Below are 8,771 nucleotides of genomic sequence, written 5' to 3'. Positions count from 1 at the left end.
AGGATGCCATCTTTCTCAATATTGTGGAATAATTTCTGGAGTATAGGTGTGAGCTCATCTTTGAATGTTTGGTAAAACTCTGGAGTGTAGCCATCTGGTCTGGCACTTTTATGTTTTGGAAGGCTTTTGATTGCTGCTCCAATTTCTGAACTTGAAATTGGTCTATTCAGGTATTCTGTTACCTCTTGGGTGAACTTAGGGAGGTTGTATGTTTCCAGGAATTTGTCCTTTTCTCCTCGTTATATAGTTTTTGGGCATATAGGTTTTTGTAGTAATCAAAAATAATGTTTTGTATTTCCGTGGCATCTGTTGTGATCTCTCCTTTTTCATTTTTGATTGAGTTTATTAGAGACCTTTCCCTTTGGATTTTAGTCAATCTAGCCAGTGGGGTGTCAATTTTGTTTATCTTTTCAAAAAACCAGCTTTTGGTTTTGTTGATCTTGCGTATAGTTCTCTTGTTCTCAATTTCGTTTAATTGTGCTTTGATCTTAGTTATTTCTTTTCTTCTATTTGGATTGGGATTGGTTAGCTCTTCCTTTTCCAAGTCCTTGATTCTATTTATTAGGTTGTCAGTGTCTGATCTTTCTGTTTTTTGGATATGAGCATTTATTGCTATTAGTTTTCCTCTCAGAAATGCTTTTGCTGTATCCCATAGGTTTTGATAGCTTGTTTCTCCGTTATCATTTAGTTCGAAGAAGTTCTTGATTTCCCTCTGTATTTCCTCCTTGACCCAGGAGTTAGTCAACAATAGATTGTTTAATTTCCATGACTTTGTGAGGTGGCGAGTATTTCTGTTGGAATTGAACTCTAATTTTAAGCCACTATGGTCCGAGAAGGTACACGGTATAATTTCTATTTTTCTGAATTTGTTGAGGTCTGATTTGTGGCCTAGTATGTGGTCAATTTTGGAGAAAGTTCCATGGGCTGATGAGAAGAATGTAAATTCAGCTTTATTTGGGTGGAATGTTCTGTAGAGATCTGTCAGACCCTTTTGTTCAAGAGCTCTGTTTAAGTCCATTATTTCTTTGCTTACTTTCTGTTTGGAAGATCTGTCCAGTTCATTCAGTGGGGTGTTGAAGTACCCTGTTATTATGGTGTTATTGTTTATCATGTTGTTTAGATCAGACAAGGTTTGCTTTATATAACTGGGTGCTTGTGTATTGGGTGCATAGATATTAAGGATTGTAGACTCTTCTTGTTGGATCTTCCCTTTCACCCATATATAGTGGCCATCTTTGTCGTTTTTTACTTTTGCTAGTTTAAAGCTTATGTTATCTGAGAATAGTATAGCTACCCCTGCTTTCTTTTGACTTCCATTTGCCTGGATGATAGTTTTCCATCCCTTGACCTTTAGTCTGAAGGCATCTTTGTGGATTAGATGTGTTTCCTGTAGGCAGCAGATACTAGGCTTGTGGATTTTTATCCACTCTGCCAGCCTGTGTATTTTCAGAGGACAGTTCAGTCCATTCACATTTATTGAGAGGATTGAGAATTGTGGTAGATTTCCATTCATATTGGGTGAAATCCTGTTGTTTTGTTTTGCTCCTTGAGCCATCATGAAGTCCACGTTCTAGGCTTTAACTCTTGAACGATTTTACTTTGAAGAGTGTCTATTGCGCTGTTCAGTGTGTAATGCAGGACTGAGTACTTCCTGTAGGACTGGTCTGGTCTTCGCAAAATCTATCAGTGATTGCTTGTCTGAGAAGGATTTTATTACTCCCTCATAGATGAAGCTTAATTTTGCTGGATCAAGAATTCTGGGTTGGGCATTATTCTGTTTTAGAAGATTAAGGATAGGGACCCAGTCCCTTCTGGCTTGTAGGGTTTCAGATGAGAAATCAGCAGTTAGTCTGATCGGCTTTCCTTTATAGGTTATTTGTTGCTTTCGTCTCGCTGCTTGAAGAATTGCTTCTTTCGTATTTACTTTGGTCAGTCTAATAACTACGTGACGTGGTGATTGCCTTTTCACATTGATTCTCCCAGGAGTTCTTTGTGCTTCTTGTATCTGGATGTCCAGATTTCTGGCCAGGCCTGGCATATTTTCCTCCAGTATTCCATGAAATAAGTTTTCCAGCCCTTGAGTATCTTCTTCTTCTCTCTCTGGAAGACCGATGATCCTAAGTTTCTGTTTCTTTACATAATCCCACATATCTTGAAGGCTTTGGTCTTGTCTCTTGCTTCTGAGTTCTTTTTCTTCGTCTGATTTGTTCAGCGTGAAGACATTGTCTTCAAGCTCTGAGATTCTTTCCTCTGCATGATCCATTCTATTCTGGAGGCTTTCCATTGTATTTTGAAGTTCCCTGTATTCCTCCTTCATTGACAAAATTTCTGTTTGGTTTTTCCTTAGTATTTCAATTTCTTTGGAAAATTTTTCATTCATTTCCTGGATCGTTCTCGTGGTTTCTTTATGTTGGGATTCTGTTTTCTCTTTTATTCCGTTCAGTTTCCTTAGAATCCATAATCAGAATTCTTCCTCTGTCAGCTTAATTGTTTCCTGTACATTGGTATCTGTTGATGGATATCGAATATTTTCTTTTGGATGTAGCTTTTCTTTCTGATCTTTCATGTTTCCTGTGTTCTTTCGTTGATTCTTTCTCATCGGGCTACTTTGTCAAGGACTGGATGTGCTATGACTGGTTTATGAACTTAATTTTGGGGCTCCAAAGGAAAGGTCCTTGGCAGAGCTGACGAGATGTTCCCTGGTCTTGTGCTGTCTTGGTGGGATTTTGGCCTGTTGGGTTATCACTGGCCTGTTGTCTGCTCCTTCTGCTTACAGAGATTAGTGAGTTTCATTTCCTTGCTTAGCTTTCCAGGAGTTGGGTCACTTTTGAGTGTATGACTCTGCTATCGACTACTTGGTTGAGGTGGAAGGCACTGGGTTTAGTTATGAGGTTGCTCTCTCTTTTGTTGCTTGAATTTTGCGTGGAGAGGTCAGTTGTCAAGGTATTCCAGAACCTTTGAATTGAACTCTAAAATCTCAAATGGGACATACAAAAGCCTGAGTCTTTGGGAAATGTTTTGCCACTCCCCATGGCTACTTGAGACTTATTACCACTTAAGATGTGGTGAGAAGAGCAGCAGGAATCAGCATGCCTGAGGCAGTATACTTCAGAAATTGCTTGATCTGTAGCTAGGAGAGAGCTGCTAGTATTTTATTCAGGGCTTATTAGGCACTCTTGTGGAGGAATTCCTAATGAGTATGCCAGTTGGTGCAATTGCTGAGGACTCTTTTTGAGATTTTCCTTCCCAGACCACTAGCCCCTAAGATGACTACAGCCTGGACCCCAAGTGAAAGCTTTTGTGTTATGTTCTTGTCAGATGTTCAAATCTGATCAGCTGTATCGCGCGAACACACTGTCCCCTTTTGCTTAGATCCAAGGTCATACAGATTCAGGCTAGTCCTATGGGGAAAGTATTTTTTCTCCTATCTCCCTACCTTCGTGGGCGGGCTCTGTCCTGGAGGGCTGTGGGAGGGGCGTTGGCTCAGACTGTCACAAGGCCCGGCCTGAAAAACGTCTTCTCTCATTGCTTTCCTCCTCTGAGGGCAGGTTTTCACCTTCCAGAGGGGCAGATAACCCCCCAGACTGAGGGAAGGGCGCTTCCTGGGGCTACCTGGTGTCTCAGCTCAGGAAGTGGCGACCCTTATTATTCCACCCCTTCAAGGGCAGTGTTGACTAGCTGGAAAGGAGTACACACTTCAGGGATGCTAGAGAAGCCCGGCCTAAGACCCCTGAGGGACCCAGACCAGAAAGCAGACTTTCCTGCTATTCCACCCCAGCGGATGTGGGGTCAGTCCTTTTAGTACGCAATATCTGTGGTCAGATCATAGTCAAGGGTCATCCACCTCCCCCACAGGGTCACAGTCCAGAGAACAGCATCCCTTGTTCCTCCGCACTGCCAAAGGTGGGGAACTAATTCCTTGGGAGGAGGCGCTGATCACCAAGTCTCCGCGAAAATGAGGCTACAGGACCCCACTGGGAAAACAGCCTCCTTCACTCTCTACTCAGCCCTTCCTGCAGTGGAATCTGTCCATTTGGCGGGCAGCTCCGGCCACCAAGTCGCAGCAGAGAGTTGACCGCGTGTCTCAGCTTGAAGAGCAGCCTCCTTGGTCACTAGACACTCTCAAGGGTGCGTGCTGTCTCCTTGGTGCAAAACAGCCCTTACTCTATCCGTGGGACTGCTTGTCCCTTGCTGCTTCTCTGCAGATTCACGAAGCTGATCCTGCAGGGCAGCGCCTCACTTGGGTGTGGGTGTCCGTGTTCTTCACCTCCCACTCTGGGAGCAGAGAGCCAGGAGGTCACCCCTAATCCGCCATCTTCCCAACATGAGATTTTCTTAGTGTTTGTTGTTATGACATGTTCAATTTTGTAAATGGCCTATGGGTTTAGAATACACTATGCATTTTCTATTGGATACAAATATATACGTATATATAACCTGTTCATACAAATACATAGTAAAACTTATTGTATTTTTCATATCTTCAACAGCCTTCATTATTTATATCTTTTTATTTATGAGTAAAATACATTAATGACATGTATTATTTTTTAAATGAGCAAAAGACCTTAACATTTCTCAGAAGAAGACATACAACAGCCAATAAGTTCAACATCACTAATCAGGGAAATTCAAATCAAAATTTCTATATCACCTCAATCCAATTAGAATGGCCATTATAAGAAAGGCAAAAAATAACAAGTATTGGCAAAGAAGTGGAAAAAAGAGAACCCTTAAACAGTATTAGTGGGAATGTAAATTAGTACAGCCATTATGGAAAATGATATGGAAGTTCCTCCAAACAGTAAAAATAGAACTGCAATATGACCCAGCAACCCCACTACTGGGTATGTATCCAAAGGAAATAAAATCAGTACGTTGAAGGGATATCTGCACTTTAATGTTCATTGCAGTACTATTCAGAATAGCCAAGATAGGTTGTCAACCTAAGTGTCCAACAACAGATAAACGGATAAAAATATATAGTAAATATACACAATGAAATACTATTCAGCCATAAAAAGGAATGAAATCTTGTCATTATTGACAACACGGATGAACCTGGAGGACATTATGTTAAATAAAACAAGCCAGACGCAAAAAGACAAATATTTCATGATCTCATTCACATGTGGAATCTCAAACACTTGATCTCACGGAAGTAGAATCAAGAGTGGTTACCAGATAGTGGGAAGGGTAAGGGGAATGAGAGAATGGGGAGAACTTAGTCAACAGGTACAAGGTTACAATTAAACAGGATAAATAAGTTTTATCGTCTGTTGCAAAGTAGGATGACCATAATAGTTAACAATAATATATTGTAGCCTTCAAAATACTCAGAAGAGAAGATTTTGAATGTTCTCCCCACAAAGAAATAATAAATGTTCGAGGTTTTGGATATGCTAGTTATACTGACTGGATCATTACACAACATATACATATATCAAAACCCATCCTCTTTTTGTTGCTGGGTTCTACCCTCTTCATGTTTTTCTCATCCCTAAATGTAGGGACCAGCCAGAATCAGCTGCGGCGGGACCCTCGTTCCCTGTGGTCTTCAGTGTCCGCACTATAGGGGGGAGTGCTGTGTATCGCCTCTGGTTCCGAGGGCTGCCCAATTTGTGAATTTTTCTTTGCTCAAATAAAGTCTGTTAAGTTTATTCTTTACAAAGATTTTCTTTTATCAGGTGAAAATCAGAATTCATTAGCCTTAGAGCTATCACAGCCCTTTACTTTCCAACATTCCCTAGGGATACACTCACAAACTGACCTAAAATAAATTCCCTTCCAGAGAACAGTCAGCAGGCGGTTCGCTGCCTGAGGTATCTCCGCCCTGCTGTCACTCAGGCACCAGCGCGCAGAGCTCCGAGAACCGGCCAGTCAGGGCTCGCCGGGCGAAGCACAAGCTCGGAAAAGGGTTTCCAACCCCCGTTCGCTTTGGAGCGTGTGGATGGAGTCTTCCCTGCCGCGGACGCGGACAGCACCAGGTTACTCTGCCAGAGCCTGTTTTGCAGCGCCCTGCCCCCCAAGCCATAGGGAGGACGCCCAAAACACCGCAGAAGCCGCAAAGGCGAGCGCGGGGCCAGGGTTCTCGGAAGGGAAGGAGGGGCGTGCAAAGGGCTGGTTGGAACCAGCCAGAGCCGGCTGGGGCGGGACCCAGTTTCCCCGCGGTCAACTCTGTAGCTCCAAGGCCGCCTGTGGTGAGGTGCGGACCTCAGTCCCCTCCAGCCTCAGGGAGGGCCGGGGCCAGCAGCCAGGACGCCAGGACCTCGGGCATCCCCTTCAGTCCCAGCCTGGCGACTGCGACTGGGCTTGAAGTTCTGGCCGGGTCCCCGCGCGCGGCCCCGCGTCTCCTCCAGGTTGTTGGGTGATGGCGGGAATTCTCGCCAAGGGAAAGTCCTGACCTTGTGTGTGTGTGGGGTACCTACGCGAGCGCAGGCGTGTTCTCCGACCACTCCAGCCGCTCCTTTCACGCCAGAGGGCACCTGTTTTCCCCGGAGCCTTCCAAATGCAGGCCACGCAGAGTTTCAAATGCAAGACCCTGTCGCCCCCGGCCCCCCTCCCTCAGGTCTGCCTGGGGCTGGCAATAAATCCCTACATTTCCAATTCCCTCCCTGTTTTCCTAAATGCCAATATCCCCTGTCCCATTCACGGCATTATCAACTATTTGCCCTTCATTCTACATTTCTAACAGATGCAGTATTTTAATTTTTCTGCAGAGCAATGGATGGCCTTTTGAAACGGGTTTTGTTGTTTGTGGATTTTTTTTTTTTTTTTTTGCATGAGAGTAAAGCAGAGAAATTCTGTTGTGCACATTCCCTGTGCCCTACTCCCAGTGTCTTTCCTGAGCACAGACATCCTATGGACGCTTCTTAGCTTTGAGGTTCCTGTTTGGAAACTTCCCTGGAGCATTTGTTCTTTCAGTATGGTTCAGTTCTGCACTGCCCTCCTTGAATTCCTTACCCTCAAAAGACTTAGTCCCTTATTTGAGTCTCAATGTTTCAGTAAATGTAAAATATATGTAATCAATAAAATTTGAGAGACATTACAAAACAATTCCAAAGAAGCAAAAAAGAGATTTTAGAAAAAAGTAAAATGTGTGTCTTACATTTCATTTATTAAAGTCATATTTATATCCGCCTCATCCTTCCGTTCCCTCGGTGTGTGTAACACGCTTCTCAGGTCCGGTCTGTTCCAGGGGTGATTTCAAGTGGTCTAGGGCTTAAACTTGAAACACCTGGAAGTACCCAAATAGTGCTCATTTTTTACAAAACAATTTTTTTGCCATGGAAATAATAACGAATTGACATGTTTTTTGAAAGGAATAGATACATGTGGGTTTTCTTGTCAAACTAGAGAAAATGCCTTACAGTTTTCTTCCTTAACTTACACATAAACTGAAGTAGAAAATTGGAAAATTCCACTAAAGTGGAAAATTCTACTACCAGGCTTTCTCCCTTGCAATCCTGGGCCCCCTCCTCCCCTGTGATCTTTTCCCTCATAAAGCACCTGTAGCAATTAGCGTACCAGGCTGTAAAGTAGCTTAGGACTCTGTCTCACTAAAGTTAACCCTGTTGGAACCGTGCCCCTCCCCCTTAAGCAGAGTGTATAAAAGACTGCAATGCTCTTTGGTGCTCAGAATTTGGAGGGAAAAATCCCCATCTGAGCCCACGGGCGAATAAACCTGTTTTTGCCAGTATTTCTGTGTGCGTGTCAGTCTATTCCCGGTCTGCCGTAACATTTTGGTTCCCTGACCGGGAAATCCGATTGCGCTGGCCATTGGGGCCACTGGCTCAGGACGGACGTCGGCCGACAGACCCTGATGACCGTCAGGGAATCCAGTCGCCTAGACCCCAGTTGGGGACAATTTCTTCTCCGTTCAGAGGGGCTCCGCCGGCCGACGCTCTCCGGACTCTCCCGGACACTGGTGAGGTATAGGCAACCAGGCAACCAGAAATGGCCATCTGAACCATCTGAACCACGGTAAGGTCCCAGGATCCTGTCACAAGGAAACCAGGCCCGTCTAAGGATGGAAGAGGAGACTGATCACCTCCTAAAGGAAAGGTTGAAATTCCCAGAGGGGGAATGTAAAACCTCTGTGTGTCCCAGCAAGGTTGAAATTCCCAGAGGGGGAAATGTAAAACCTCTGTGTGTCCAGGAAAGACTAGAAATTCCCTGGGGGGGGGGTAATAGCCTCTGTGTGTGTGTGTGTGTGAGTGTTACAGCTCCAGGGCCAAAAGCTAAGGGGACTGTAATTGGGTCTGTACCTGCATTTCTGTGGCAATGTCACAAGACATAATGGTGACTCACTCTCCTCGAAAAGGGATTCATCTAGCCCGGAAATTATATGGGAGCACCTTTAGCCAAGACATACCTAAAATCCCGCCAGGGGAGCAGTGAGGAGGACACCTGAAAGTAACCCCTCCCCCCTTTTTGTGCAACTCTAACCAGTAAGAACACTATGGGGGGACCGAGTCCAAACCAAACGCACTCAGGCACATGATCGAAAATTTTAAGAAGGAATTTTCCAGCAACTGCGGAGTTAAAATGACTCCGAATCACCTCCAGACACTCTGCGAAGTAGAGTGGCCATCCTTTTAGAGTTAGGTGGCCCGATTTGGCCACCTCTGACAATTCTATTACCCAGGCAGTCTGAAAACAAGTTACAGGCACCCCAAGGGTAAGGGGAATGAGAGAATGGGGAGAACTTAGTCAACAGGTACAAGGTTACAATTAAACAGGATAAATAAGTTTTATCGTCTGTTGCAAAG

At 44.3% G+C, this 8,771-nt stretch overlaps 1 pseudogene; it reads left to right on the top strand.

Moving 5' to 3' along the window:
- Window positions 1-3,703: 3,703 nt before the first annotated feature.
- LOC105815630 overlaps window positions 3,704-8,771 on the top strand; it is a 6,596-nt pseudogene continuing 1,528 nt past the window's right edge.

Source organism: Propithecus coquereli, unplaced genomic scaffold (genome assembly GCF_000956105.1).
Source record: "Propithecus coquereli isolate 6110/MARCELLA unplaced genomic scaffold, Pcoq_1.0 Scaffold340, whole genome shotgun sequence".
Classification (NCBI taxonomy): Eukaryota; Metazoa; Chordata; class Mammalia; order Primates; family Indriidae; genus Propithecus; species Propithecus coquereli.
Note: the sequence above shows the minus strand (reverse complement) of the source record. Positions and strands in the feature narration are given on the sequence as shown.